The following is a 16,175-nucleotide window of genomic DNA, read 5'->3' on the forward strand; positions in this document are numbered from 1 at the left end:
CCGACAGCCTGCTTCTGACAGCTGGGCAGAGCCAGCCATGATCTTATGGCTGGCTCCGGCCACTTGCAGATAGATCAGCGTCCCTGGTTAACAGCTAACCAGGGACACTGATCTCCAAACAGCCTAACTCTCCCAGGAGCTCTAGGAGTCTCCCGCTCCCAGCCGCCAAGGAGAGAAACATTGCTTTTTCGTATTTTTTCTTCATTATTATGACACGGAGCTGTGTCAGAATAGAAAAAAAAAAGAAGAAGAGGGCGGGAACAAGAGCTAGTTTGCTATTGGCTATTGCAAATTGAAATAGCCAATAGGAATCTAGCAATGCATTCCTACGGCCAACATTTTACATTTTTTTCCTAGTCCGACACGGCTCCGTGTCAGAATAAAGAAAAAAAGCAAAAAAGCAGTGTTTCTCTCCTTGGCGGCCGGGACCAGGAGACTCCCGGAGCGCCCGGGAGAGTTTCTTTTTTCCTTTTTTGGACGACAGCAGAACCGCCGGACAATAGAAAACAGTTGGGCGGAGCCAGCTGTCACTGCTTGCTCTGCACAATTGTTTTCTACTTATTTTTTTCTACTTTTTCAACTATTTTTCTGTTCTGCTTGGTTCCTGTTCTGCCCGGTTTCCTGTGCATGGTCGGCCGACCCGAAGCCACCCGATGCACGGCTGATTTCAGCCAATATATGGCTGAAATCAGCCATACCAGCCTGAAGTGAATAGCCGAAGGGTGTTCGGCTCACTTCGCTTTAGGTCGGTCATTCCCTCGGCTGCCCGCGGCAGCTTAGTGACTAGATCCCTTAATGTTGTTTAGAGTGCTATGTTGCACTATGCTAATGTGAGTTCCCATAGTCTTTATATGTAATAAATGTTTTCTGGCAGTCACTATTGCAATCCTTTTAGAGTATATGCACTGGATGTATGTTTATGATGAGAGACATGAATGATCTTGCTGGTTCAAATCCCAGCCAGGTCACTATCTGCAAAGAGTTTGCATGTTCTCCCTGTGCTTGTGTGGGTTTCTTATGGGTATTCCGGTTTCCTCCCACACTCCAAAGACATGGTGATAGGCTAATTGGCTCCTCTCCAAGTTGGCCCTGTCTCACATGCGATAGGGACCTTAGACTGTAAGCTCCTTGAGGGTAGGGACTGATGTAAATTGTCGGCGCTATATAAATACCTGTAATAATGGTAAAGTTGCATATTTTTGATTCTTCATTTGGATAAACCTGAGTGGATTATGGCCTTATGGAGGACTCGTTTTGCAAAGGGGTGGCAATGGATGGTGTGTTTTGCACTTGCTTGGCACTGAATCAAGATGTCTTTAACCACTTCAGTACCAGAATGTTTCACCCCTCCTCATTACAAGGCCATTTTTCAGTGAGACATGTGCAAGTTTGGTGCAAAATTAGTAATGCAGCGCTGTAACAAAATTAAATTTATATAATCTTTTGGGGACAAATAGAGCTTTCTTTTAGTGGTATCTAATAACTGCTATTTTTAAAATGGATTAGCATATATAAAGAAAAAAAGACCAAACAATTGCACAAACTATTACCTTCATTTATAAATCATAGCAAATAAAAATGTCAGGATAGCAGGAAAAAAACACAAATTACCCCTTTTTGGAAAGTAGACACTTCAAGGTGATCTGATTTTTTGCTACAATAGTTCCAATTTTTTGCAATGAAGAAACATGTTGGTATTGAGGGGGTTAAAACGTGGAGCGTGGTGATTGTGCAAAAGATACAATAAATGTACAGGTCATAGAAAGAGGGAGGAGGGGGTGAAGAGGTTAATGTACAGGTCACATACAGTATGAGATGAAGGGGTTAATGCATAGATGTGCAGAATAAAGGAGGTGAAAGGGTTAAAGAAGAAATCTGAGAAACATTTTATTAACCCCTGCAGTGGGACTCTCCCTGCCCTGCAAGGGTTCACTGCTCATTTGTGTCTAGGAGCCAAAAGAAAAAATATACTCACCCGATCATTCAAGCTGGCTTGTTCTTAAACAGGTCCCTAGAGCCTCTCTCCCCCTCCTCTGCAGTGGTCTAAGAATCCATGTGTCATCATGCTCTATACAAGTGTATAGATGTGAGGACACTGGGGAGCACTCCATGTGTGCAGCAGAGGGGGAGACACACTTCAGTGACCAGTGAAGCAGGGAGTCAGCTCTGCAGTTTGGGTGGGTATACCTTTTTTTAGTGCCTAGACACAAATGAGCAGTTCATAATTATTTCCCTGTAGTTATTCTTTCATATACAGGTCAAAGCAGAGATCAAATGCAGATAACATAAGCAGGAGAAGAGATGGGGTTAAAATTATTTGAAACTTTATCTACATTTTTTTTGCTGCTGCAGCTTGTTTTTACTGGGAAGTAATGCATGGATGACTCATTCAATCATTACTACCTCTACTCTCCCCTGCCACTGATGTAAAAGGAAGTAGAGGGCTTGGCAAAGTAAACATTTGCCATGTGATTGGTGTGATAACCAATCACAGAAATTAAGGGCACAGAGTGGGTCCAATCTGCTCTGTGTCTACAGCTGTGGCTCTCCACTGTCTAATGTGTAAGTTCTCCTGGAACAATAGGTCTGCGAACTGTCTGTATATATACAGTGGCCAGTCCACAAGTGGTTACTTTATTATAAATATACTCCACATTCACTTTTGCATGTTTATTTGATATATTCTATGTAACATGAACTGTTAGCCTTTATGTAGTGTCACATTATAGCTCTTTCTTATTTACTGCTTTATGTTTCTTTATTGGTGTTTTACTGTGGCTGCTTTTGATCTATATACACTATTTTGGCTAGGATGCAGTGTATTTTTGGAGTTCTTTTTCTAATTATGACAACCTGTTTCAGTGTTTCTCATAGGGTGTGAGGTGAAGTTAGGGAACATGAATGGATAAGTTTTACTTATGGCTTAACACATTTTAAACATATATGTGAACTGTTTACATACCAAAATGTATAATTTTATTTAGCGATTGCTGTGATATACATACCCCTGGCACACTATATAACTGAGGTTGTATTGTGAAGAATGCATTTTATCAATTTCTCCTTATTTGTGTTTGTTTTATAAGCCTGTCTAGAAATAAACCCCTCTGGCACCAATTCCAATAAATATGTTGACTGCACGGTGCAATGTCATAGATTCAGACAGATAACCAAATAGGTCTAGGTACAGTATGCCTCGTACTGTATGTCTGGCTTTATACAGCCAATAGGTATGGATTTTGGGGAGTGTCTGTTGAACTGTTGCAGCAATTCCCTGATGTTGGAGTCCTCCACCAAGCATGTCTGTCTGTTTTTACATTGTTCATACTATGTTCGCCAAGGCATTTTCTATTCAGATGGAGTTTTTCTTTATTATTGCATGGAATTTTTATACTACAAAGCATATGTATTTTTAAAATCCAATATAATGTTTTATGTTATTTCCTAATCAGATGTATGCCCTCACAACAAACACACTTACCTTAAGCGTAGCTGCACCATCATTGTTTGAAAAAAGCTTATCATAGCTTATGCATTCTCCTTTCTCTATTTAATTTAATAACACAGAATGACACCCTGATTAGAACTTTGATATACTGTTTAAAAATGAATTGAGATCTTAAACAAGATAATTAAAAAGACTAGATAGCCAGCTACAGGGAAATTGAAATCTCCCTTCTCAAGCGTACATATAAAGCATATCTCCAGCATTTTCTTAATATAACCCCCGTTCCACCTGTATCTCCTGTATTTTTTTCTTATTGTACTTACCTTAAAGCTGCCCATACACCTTACAACCATCGCACGACTTGCGTTGTGCGATGGTTGTGAGGTAATTAGAATCTCATACGATCTGCCCATCTTGGACAGGCAGATTGCACTTACAAAATCATTGCACCACTGAGCGGAGGGCTTGCGATGATTCCAATGCTGTGCGGGCAGTATGCTCTTGCGCACACTGGCCCTTCGGCATTTGTCTTCCGAGTAGGCCACTAACCTGCCGAAAATCGTAGGATTCTCGGCGGGTTTTCGAGCGTGCTCGGAAGACAAAAGACGTGCGATCGTACAGTAAAAACGGTCGCACTCCTTCCATACACCTGCCGATTATCGCATGATCGAGGTATCACCGGCGATTATCGTACATAATCGGCAGGTGTATGGGCACCTTTATATTTAAGCGTTTGTATATTTTTATGTGCAGGTTAAGCTGTTCAGCAAAAGTGACACCTCCAAGGGAACAAACTTTAACACTGCCAGTGCTGCATATAATGGTCAGGTTTTATACCTATGATTTAAGCCTATTTTGAAAAAAAATCTATTGCTGTAACTACCTATGAAGTGTTAGCTGGCGTTTTACTTTAATTGGTTTTTTGTGTGTTGCTCACTGAAAGTCTATTTAAAACTTCCCTTTCCATCTGAGACTGGACAGGGTGTTTACACTTCTGCGTGATTTTACTGCAGAACAAACCTTATTTTCATGAAGTAGGAAAACAATAGATAACAGATCTACTGGTAGGATCAACAGGCAAAGGAAAAATAGAATGTCTGTGTGCTCTGCACAATGTATATATATCTCTATCTATCTATCTATCTATCTATCTATCTATCTATCTATCTATCTATCTATCTATCTATCTATCTATCTATCTATCTATCGATGACGTGATTGACCATGGTTTGCAGCATTAGACCATTTTTTGGGGGTTTCCTTTTTTTAACTAATAAAAGACTTGTCAAAAACTGTTTGTGTGTTTTGTTCAATGAAAGTATTTTTTCAAAAGTGTGGAGTGTTTATTTACATTTGATTTAACCCTTTATTAAAGGGGCACCCAGATAAGCTCCCCTGCTCACAGACCCCCACAACCACCGGGCCAGGGTTGTGGAGAAGAGGCCCTTGTCTTAATCGGCATGGGGACAAGGTGCTTTTCCAGGGAGGACCCCCAATGGAGAGGACATGTGTCCTGGTATGGTGCAGGGAGGGGGTGCTCGCTGGTCCCCCCCTTTCCTGTCCTGTCAGGCCACTATTCGGATTAAGGGTCTGGTTGGGAATTTTAGGGGGACCCCACATGTTTTTTATGTGTAAGCCTTGGGGTCTCCCTTAAAATTTCTACCAGACCTAAAGGGTCTGGTATGACTTGTGGGGGGAACGCCATAATTACAAAGTTACATAGTATTTGGGGTTGAATAAAGACATACGTCCATCAAGTCCAACCCATATAGGTCCACGCATCATCTCATTCTTAGGGATACTTGTATCCCTGGATAATTTTTTTTACATCAAAAGGCCCCCCCTAAAATTCCTACCAGACCTAAAGAGTCTGGTATGATTTGGGAGGAGACCCCACACTGTATTTTCTTTCTTTTATACTGACAGTTTCATCCTGCTTGCTACCACTGAAGTAGCAAACAGAATGACCGATCGGAATGCTGCACAGCCCCTATGAAAATAGGGGTGAACAGCAGTGAATGAACTGCCGAATATTTGCCTCAGCAGATCCAGATGTTGCATCGGCTGAGGCAAACAGATTCTTCCCTTTGGTTCAGCCAAATGTGCTGAGGCTGTTCGGCTGAACCGAAGGGAAATGAAGTGAGCCGAATGCAGCTGGTGTACGGCTAAAAATAACCATACAGAGCTGCTGTGAATGGCTGAACAGGCTTTGGCTCAGATCACTTCGGCTCAGTTATTCATTTGGCTTCCTTCAGCAGCTTAGTGAATAACCCCTTAAGTGTAGGTAAACCTGTAGGTATCGATTGCTACACTTGTTCCAAGATGGAGGCTCTTATAGATTAGAGTTAGGACCACACTACACTGAGGAACCACAGTGTGGTTTCCACACACTTTGCAAAAGTTGTGAAACTAAAACCTCTGTTTTTAACGCAAATTGTTAGGCAGTGTATTTTTGTTTGCCGGCTTTCTGAAAAGAATATATTATTTTTCAAGTGTCAAAATGGTGGCTATGTGGCTAGCAAACCCTCATATTGGAATACAGATAATGTATGTAAATTAGATACTTCAATTTGCATAACAAATGCATTGTAAACTTTGGGATTTATACCATGTGTCTACTACTAAAATGACGGTTTACATTGCTCAGAAAGTTTAAATGAATGTTACTATATATTAATGAATTGCTAACTAATATAGTAATCACATTGATACATTTTTCAGTAGGTAGAAATATTTTCAGCTTTGCATTTACATACAGATTATTTTTCTGTCAGTTTTCAGTTGGTATAATTGCCTGCTGTGGCAGGCTTATTATAAATATCTTGGAAATGACATTGGAATCCATAAACAAAAAATTAAATTTGCTTATGTTTTTAGTGTTTGTATTTATTGTTACACATTTGAAAAGACGGTACCTATGATATTTACAAGATTTAAAAATTAGGAAAAACACAAGGCAAATTAAATGCAATGAACAGCAGCTGTTTATTACAAATTAACTTCAATACAAATTGTATTATAAGTGAAGACAATTGTATCTTAAAGGAAACCTGTACTGAGACAAATGTAGGCTGCTATTCCTAACCAAAGATTAAGAACTATTTTGGAGGGGTGGGATTCTATCCTTGTAAGAACTGTAAATGTTGTAGAATAACCAAAAAGGGGGGAAATGGAAGAAAAACACATTTAATTTCAAATTCAAATTGAAGACAATTCGAAATCAAAGAATTTGTTTCCTGCCATACATCATACGTAACCTACGTATTGGAGTGCCCTTGTGGCCTACAATACGTAGGTAGGACTACTAGAGAATTACGTATTAGAATTGGGGAGCATATAAATAATATAAAAAATGGATTTGATAAGCATAGCGTTTCAAAACATTTTAAACAGGTCCACAATAAAAACCCTTCGCTGTTGACTTTTCATGGAGTGGACAGAGTATTCAGCCAATGGAGAGGTATTAATAGAACTAGAATGATCTCACAGAATGAGACAAAATGGATCTATATGCTGGATACAATGTATCCTAGAGGTTTGAATGTTGAATTGGACCTCAACTGTTTTATCAGTAACAGCTGAAGGGGAAATCACTGGAGATTGATATATAAGTCCTTTGTTTGCTATCCACCTTCCCTCTTTTTGAGAGTGAAGGATATAATAATTTTTAGTTTCGGGGATAAAAATACGAAACTCTGCCTTGCTATCTTTAGGTTGCCATCCTGGCAAGATGGCAAATATTATGTTAAACGTGAGATTATTATGCGATTTATTTATCAAAGGATAACGGTATATTTCATGTGTGGGCCCATTAGATTTAAATGGCATAGAATGACATCTGATGGGAGGTTTGGAACATAGTTTCTGATTTCTAATGGTGAAATAATAAGGTAATACACGTGGGGTAACCTGAAAACCCATTTTGAGGGGTTTATGTTAATTTAATTATAGGTCTACTAGTTTCCAATGACATATAGTGCTGACTGTAAGATAATGAATATGTGTTAATTTGAATACCCATCATGAGGGGTTAATGCTAATTTATGTTAATTTATTTATGAGCCTAAAGATCCCAATGACCTATAGTACCATCCAGGGGGTTGTAGATCTCGAATCTCATATTATACATGTTTTTATAGTAGGATGGTTTTAGTTAATGATTTTCTAAGATGTACATTAGGTAATAGACATATGGTAGACTCGTATATACGGACCAAAGGAAACTACCATCGGGATATGTAAATGTGATATCTGGGTATGCAAATGTGGTATCTAGGTTTGCAAAGGTGGTATCTGGGCTTGTATTTGTGGTATCTGGGAAAGATAAAAGGAGATAGAGTCAGTGTGTATGCTACCCTTGAGAAAGTCCATTAGACGAAATGCGTAGGGGAGGAGCTACACGCTGACGCTAGTGAATGGAGTGGAGGAGACAGAGCTGAGCTCATACAAGCCGATTTTATGTTTTTACAGCGCTGAAATACTCTTTTAAATGTAAGTGTTCTGATTTTTATAAATAAACTATCATCTAGCAGTTTTACACTATGTGCCATCTTGGTTTTCTATTTTGAGCGGATAAGAGAGATTTTGGCGAGACATCGGGCAGACTCATCATTTTCAGCTGTTGGTGATTCAGTGGTGAGGGAGACAACGGACACCAGAGAATTTTGCAGAGCGTTTGAAGACCACTGGGTGGTCAGAATTATCTGGTGAGTGTGCTAGTGTTTGTGCACCTGGAGGTGGATCACTGGTGATTAATTGACGAGGAATTGAAGCACAGAAGTCACGAGTGATTGTGGAACTTTATATACAATGATTATTTGACTCACTGATGTAAAGAAAGTGAACACAAGGATTTCATCACATTTATTTTTAATCACATCAACTTTGGGAATATTTTTATATGGACTATATATAAGTTGGAGTGAACATGTTGTATAATTGTCACTAAGTATATGCACTTAGAGTTTTATAATATTAAAGATAGCGCAGTGTCTTTTTTTTTAATATATTCCTAACCATTACTTAGTTGCCTGGCTTTTTTATTAGATCCTGACACAAAGCAAGTATGCAGGGAATTATCCAGGCCATTTAGCATCTTCATAAGGGGGTCAGTTGAAGGCTGTTGAATATTGCCTTGTTTACTTTTATATATGATAACCATATTTAAATCTTTTATTACTACTACTGTAAAGCGCTACAACCTGAGCCATTATTTTTTCATTTTGGATAGAGTGGAGGGTAGATATATCCTGTGTCAGTTTTCTATTGGACCCCATATTACATTTTTGTTATTGTGTTTATCTATCTTTTAAACAGTGCTGTTACTAATATGCTGTCATCTCATTCATTACCTCTGACTACTGATATAAACAGAGAAAAGTGGCAATTGACAAAGGTCAAAGCCTTCTCCCTACAGCACAGCACTACTTCCTTGCACACAGAGCTCCTGACATGTGAGTGACAGCTTCACATAGCACATTTCCTGTCTATTTTAGTACACTTGCAATGGTTCCTCTCCAGCTGGTTTTAGCCATAGAACTTTCAGGCAAAGCCAGAAAAAGGGGCATTGTCAGTCAGAAAGCAGAAAGCACGCAGTGCAGGTCATTGCAGGTTCAGCTAGTAGTATGAAGGGCCTTCTAATCCTTTTCGTCCCATCAAAAACTACATTGCATTCCAATGGGGAGTAGACGTTAGCTCTTAAAGATTAACATATCTCGTAGCTATCCATTTATTAGATGTTTATATTTTTTGCTCTGTGGATGATACCAGCTTCAAGGCAAAGGGAGAACGAGAGAAAGCAAAAAAGAGATTGGGGGAGAGGAAACCAGAGAGAAAGAAAATGAGAGAGCAGTAAGACATTATCTGCACAAAGGGCCAGTCCATTTTTAAATTAAAGATAATTTAAAGAGTAACTCCATTTTTTTCAAGAAAAATTAAATCCTCTCTAAATGATCAATGAATATTGCAAGGATTTAAACAAACTTTGTGCAGATTACTACCTTTTTCTGTTTTGAAGAAATAGCAGATTGTGTCACTATGTCCTCTCCTGAATGGTAGTGTCTGGGTTAATTTTTACCAGCTGGTGGACTTTCTGTGTTGTAATAAGGAAAGGTGAAGTATCTTTCCAAAAATGAAATTCCTATTGCAAGGGATGCCTAAAATTGTAATTGTATCTTAGTGAAGACTTCAGAGAAAATCAGTCAGCCAATCACAGAAGCAGGACATGACATTTCTGAGGAGTTCTGTACACCAACTGAGTACAGGACACCTTTAGGGTCGCCATATTGCATTTAATTTTCTTTGCAGATTTAGAACATTACAGCAGCTACAGTTTAAAATGGGAAGGTCATTTTTAATAACGTTAGATTACAAAATGGCTTGTGCAAAAATCATATATACTATATGAATTTTTAAAGATTTTTTACAAAAATTGTTTTTTTTTTAAGTGGAGTTACCCTTTAACCAATGCATGCACTTGCAATGTCATTATTGTGGTGCAATGTGGCCAGGAAGGACTCCAGGCAAATAATGAAGAGCAAAGGGGTCAACGGACAGCCATTTCTGGTGCCATTACAGAGGTCAATGGGAGGCGAAGTAACCCCATCAATTCTAATTCCATCTTTAGGTTGTTCATATATTTCCCTGATCCTGGGCAAAATGTTAGCACCCAGGCATTTGTGATGCAGAGTTTTGAGTATAAAGGACGAGTCTACACAGTTGAATGCCTTTTTTGGTGACAGTAGATAGCTGTAGATGTATTGTTTGTAAATAGACATACTATGTAATGAAAATTGATCTCAGAGAGTTACCTCCAGCTTCTCTCCCTTAAATAAAGCCAGCTTGGTGCAGATGGATCCAAGACGGTAGCAGCAGTCTAAAGCTTGAGACAATAATTTTAGAATAGATTTTTATGCTGACTTTGATCAGTAACTTTGGCAATGGAGAGTCTTTCTCTTCCATCAGGATAGCTGTTACATGTGCTAGTTTTCATTCTGGAAGAAAATTAGTTCCAAGAGTATTTGTTGTGGTTAAATTAGGGAAGTAGGGGAAAGGATCTATTCAAGAAGTTTATAGTATTTGACGGCATAGCTTTCTAGGCCTGGGCTGTTTCCATTAGGTATGTTCCAGATTGCCTCCTGAAACTCCTCCTCAGATATATCTTTCCACATGGCATTTATTGCATCAGGGGGATCTTTGTAGTTCCAGAGTATTTAAAAATGTTTGATCATCTGTTATAAGATTGAGGGTAGGTCTCACCAGGCTAAATGTTGTATAGAGACTGATAGTACTGAGCAAGGAGAGTTTTAGTCTGTCCTATGTAGTGCTCTTTTACGGTCACCTTAAAACAATTATATTCAGGAGAGTAGGAGGTCCATGGGTTCAGGCAGGTGGCTTTTAGCTAGACTTTCCTTGTGTTGTGTTTCCAGTCTGGTGATAATTTTGAGCAAATTGTCTTTATGGGCCCTAAGCTGATGTTTTAATTTTGAGGTTTGTAATATTAGTTTAACTTGTATGTAAGCTTTATGCGTTTCCCCCCAGACAGGGTGAGAAACTGATCTGCTGTCAGAACTGGAGGTCCAGATTATAAAACAAAATTCTAGGAATATGGGGTCATCAAGAGAGTTTTGTTCAATCTCCAGTTATAGGGTTTTGGGGTACAGCTGCCACTTGTCATATCCATGCTGAACAGAGCATGATCTGAAAACAAAATGATATGAACTAGGCAGAAATGACCCAAGTCAAATTGACAAATAGCAGATCCAGCCTAGAATAGTAAGAGTTCTCTTGTATGTATCTTCATTTGGTGTAGGGTGTGTTGATTTTGTTAAATTTAAGTTAATTCTCCCTCCAGCAAGATCTGGCCTTTGGAGAATCTTTCACACTTATTAGGAGTAGAGATCAAGAATCCCGTCTGGTGTTAATTAGGTCAGTATAGGTTTGCTGTGGTTACTTTTGTTTACCATATCCTCCCTTTAAGGAAGATAAATCTTTCTTCCACATCTCATAGTTCTCCATCTAGCATGCTATTCCACAAGATGCCTGTTGAGGAGGATTAGCAAAAAAAAAGGGTCAGAAACCTGAGAGGAGTCTAATTGGATAGATGGCTAAGAAAGCTCAATCAAAGTCAACGTTCTGCATGAGTCTACATTTTCTGGTGGATCAGTTCCATTTGCAGTTCCATAGTGGAGACAACTTCATACATCTCCTGGCATTTTGAATGGTAAACCATGCCTGCCCAGTGTTCGCTGCACTCTATCAGGGTGGAGTTCAGTGGTTGCAGATCTCTGTAGAAATGTGTTTAGGATCCCTATAACAAAAAAAAAGCAGCTCCATTTGTCCTTCACTAGTGAATGGAATGCTGTCAAAATGATTTTTTCGGATCTGATGCTTGGAGGTGATTTTGAGTCAAGTATCATCTCTTTTCATAAACATTGCATTAGCATTTCCACTTTATTAGTCACCGGTGGCCATCCTTTACATACAATGTAAGTAGTGATAGTGGGGGAATTTATGAGAGCTTTAAGGAACTGTTTAGAGGCAGAAAGTTATGTGTTGGAAACCAGTCTAATTAAAAGACAGTTTAGTCAGAGGAAATATCTGAAATTGATCATTGATAGAGCAAATTATATTGTGAGCTCTAAGATTAGGGAGGTTATATTAAATGGTCAATTTGAGAGGAATGTAAAAGAAAATCAGGATTGTATTACAGACCTACCTTTGTCACTACATTCACTATGGGATACAGAAAAGTGGTTTAAATTTTAAACCAGAAACGTCCAGCTTTACACGCCAATCAGCAGTTATATATGTATTTACATGGGGTTTGCTATTTCTCAAGCAAGAAAGTTCTCATGTTCGGATAATTGCTTTCCCCCAGCTATTTTGAGAGTAGAAGGAAAGGTTCCACTACCTGGTTTAGTGTCCAAAGTTTATTCAGATGTGGGTTTAAAGCATGTTGTTACTGTAATGTGCACAAAAAAATGTCAGATAAAATCTATGGTGTCTAATTTGTTTTTTCCCGATTTGAAAATGTATAAATTGTAACTGCTAATAATGTTGTGTATGTGATTGCCTGCACAAAATGTACCCTGTTTCCCCGAAAATAAGACCTACCCCGAAATTAAGACCTAGTACCATTTTTGGGAATTGCTAAAATATAAGACCTACCCCGAAAATAAGACCTAGTTGTGACCATTCCCGAGGCATAAGGGGGAACCTGAATAGCCGCGGGAGAGAATCAGCTGTGCCAACGAAGCCACCCCTAGAGGAAGCGAGGCGGCAGCGCGGGGAGCAGAGCCGCATAAGCCGATGCCTCCTCTATAGTGCCGGCTCCTGTCACAGGCGGAGTGATACCAAACGCACTCCGCATGTGAGGAATCTATAGTTAAAGTGCGCTTCGCTCATTCTGCTTACCAAATTGCTCTTGCCCTGATCACCATATTCTTAACTTTGCCATTTTTGATTATTTAATTAGGATTTGCATTAACTTTGGATTGTTGTACATTAAAGAAACAAAATAAGACCTAACATGAAAATAAGACCTAGTGTGTTTTTTTGAGCCCAAAAAAATATAAGACAGTGTCTTATTTTCGGGGAAACACGGTAATGTACAGTATGTGGGATGCAAAATGTAGAGCGTTCAGAATAAGAATTGCTGAACATTTTTGCTCTAATTTAAAGCAAGATACTAATGTATCCAGATATTTTTGCAATATTAATGGTGGAGATATGCAGTCATTATTGTTCCATGGTATAGGAAATGTGGAGGATTCGTAGTGCCAGGTTGGGGAGACTTGCTGTAAAGTCTCTAAGTTGGATTGGTTGCCACATAGTTTTAATATAGATGGGACATTGATTTACATATATAATAAATATTAATTTTGCTTGTAATTCTGTTTCATTTTTTCTATTTTGTTTTTTTCTCCTTATGCCTGACGGGGTGTCCATAGTTTGACTGTGCCTAAATGTCACATTTCTACTGATTTATATTTTTTAATATTACTTCCTGCTTAATACATTTTAAATTCATATTTTGCATTGCTATACTTGTATTGTGTATGTATAAGCTTTGTTTTTTCTGTGGGGTCATGGATGGTTTGGAAGAATTTACTGAGTCCTGTAACACTGAGGTTGAGAACCACTGCTCTACGATATCTTTGACATGCTGCTTATGATTGACTACCAACTTCTGTAGGAGAAGGAAGATGACAGAATAGCTGTACTTCTGAGGGCAGGATAGAGGAAGGTTTTATTCATCAATTATGCATTGATTAACAGTCACTTGTTTGTTGAATAAATTGAATAGTTAATATTGTTATATTAGACCATACTGTATTTATAAAAATTGACAAAGCCTATTGACTAGTTTTTCCTATTTCAACACAACACTAGTACTCAAGACAGCAAAAGTGTAAGAAATAGGGCTGCTCCTTGTCCACAAGTTGAATGAAGCCTGGATTTGTTTAATTCCTTAGGCAGTAAAACCAAAATATGATGAGTAAATTATTTTTGTTTTTTATTTTTATATTTTACTGCAATAAATATTCTCTATACCAGGATTGATAGCTAATATGAAAATATTAGAATGTATTCAAAAGACAAAATCTAATTGATGCACTGAGTTATTACTAGGCTAATTGGTTAGTGCTTTTTAGCAATTTTATATATGAAATGGGTTATTTTACTGCATAGAAGGCCTCTGGGGCTGGTGAGATGTGCAATTCCTCTGGGACTTGCATATAGTCATAAGGCATGGGAGCAGGACTAGGCTGAAAAAAGTATGCAGTATATTCCATAAGGGGATGTGGATGAGGTACTTTATGATGACGTACAAAATGATTGCTGCTTGAAGAAGGCAGTAATTGTAATAACTTCAAAAATGACATTGACTAAGATGAATAATATAATGAAACTCCATGTAAATAATGGAGTTTGTTTGCGCCATCTTCTTCTCATTAATGGAGGTACTCTGTATAGTATGCATAACAAAATGTTGAAGGAATCCCTAAACCCGCATCCTTAATGAGCAGAACATCTTACAGACTCACGTATATTTTTTTATCTTAAGTAAAGAAAAGTACAATTATTGCATTAGTTATACTAACTCACTAAGTAAGGACATTTGCCAATAGTTAATAGTGTACTTACAATTCATCAACCCCCAAATAAAGTTCTTTGCACATAATTATAGCTTAATGCCCACATTAAAATGCAACATAGTAATCTTTTACCATTGCATAATAAAGCAGGCCGAAAAATATATAGTATGCTCTCCCAAAGTCCATCATAGATAATACTCACTGGTCTAACTTTAGACCCATATCTCTTTTTAACAGTGACATGAAATTGTTGGCTAAAATCTTACCAGTTAGGCAAAACTCTAGTATAGATCTTTTGGTAAATAGGGAACAAGTCAGGTTTATACCAATGCCCCAGGCCAGCGGTAACATTAGGAGGATCACTTTACTTACTCACCTGGCTAGACAATGGACCATCCCCTTGATGTTGTTATCAACTGACATTAGAAAAGCCTTTGATTCTCTTTCCTGGCCCTATATGTTCTATGTCTTGCACAGATGGGTCCTTGCTCTTATTTTATGAATTGGATTGTGCCATTATATCATTCCCCAAGTGCAGCGGTTAAATACTTTGGTTTCAAATTCTCAACCTTTAAAACTAGGGATGCACCGATACCAACTACAGTACTCGGTACAAGTACAAGTACAGATACTTTTCAAGCTCCAAGACTAGATTAGGGAAAAGTTCAAAAGTTAGGAGGCAGCTGTCATTTGTAAGGAGCACACAGAGCTCCTGGGATTTGTGCATCTCTGTTTTAATATATGATTTTGTTTTTATAAATATAAATAAAGGGATGCACCGATACCAGTTTTGCGAGTGCAAGTTCTAGTACTTGCCCATGTACTTACAACTACAAGTACTGATACATTTTTGTTTATTGTCATGTGACAGTTTTTACAAAACAATATCGACAAATGATTTCAACAGTGGAGGAGAACCAGAACCAGGTTCCAGCTGCAACCACTGCAACCCTGGTAGTTCTCATAAAAATTCCAAGTATCGGCATTGGTACTTGAAAAGTATCGGTGCACCTATTTAAAATCATCCATGGCACAAGGCAGGAATGCCCATTATCCCCTCTGCTCTTCATGCTAGCCATGGAGCCTCTGGCCCATCTGATTAAAATGAATCCTAACATTCATGGGCTTGAGCTGGCAGGTCAGTCACACAAATGTTGCCTCTTTGCCAATGATGCCCTGCTTTTTCTGACCCCATTATGTCTCTTGCTTATCTGAAATTGACCCTTTCTCTTTTCTCTGATCTTTCACACCAACATGCATTACAACAGTGTTTTGAGTTCCAATGGAATGCTGACAAACTGCATTATCTAGGGATCTTCCTCAACAATTGCTTTTATTCATTTTATGCTGCAAACTATCCAGCCATGTTAGCCAAGATGAAGTCTTCTCTAGCTACCTGGGATATATACAATCTTCCAAAGTTTGGTTTGATCACATCTGTAAAGATGTCTATTCTACCTAAGTTTTTGTATCTCTTCAGGGTCCTACCTGTGAGGGTTCCGGCACACTGGCTTAGAATCTTGCAATCTCAGGTTAGGAAGTTTATCAGGCAAGGACAGAAATCACATCTATCTCTTCCTCTCTCTCACCTTCCTAGACTACAATGTGGAATGGGTATCTCAAATTGC

The sequence above is a fragment of the Nanorana parkeri genome, unplaced genomic scaffold, assembly GCF_000935625.1.
Source record: "Nanorana parkeri isolate BGI_ZX_2015 unplaced genomic scaffold, ASM93562v1 scaffold45, whole genome shotgun sequence".
NCBI lineage: Eukaryota > Metazoa > Chordata > Amphibia > Anura > Dicroglossidae > Nanorana > Nanorana parkeri.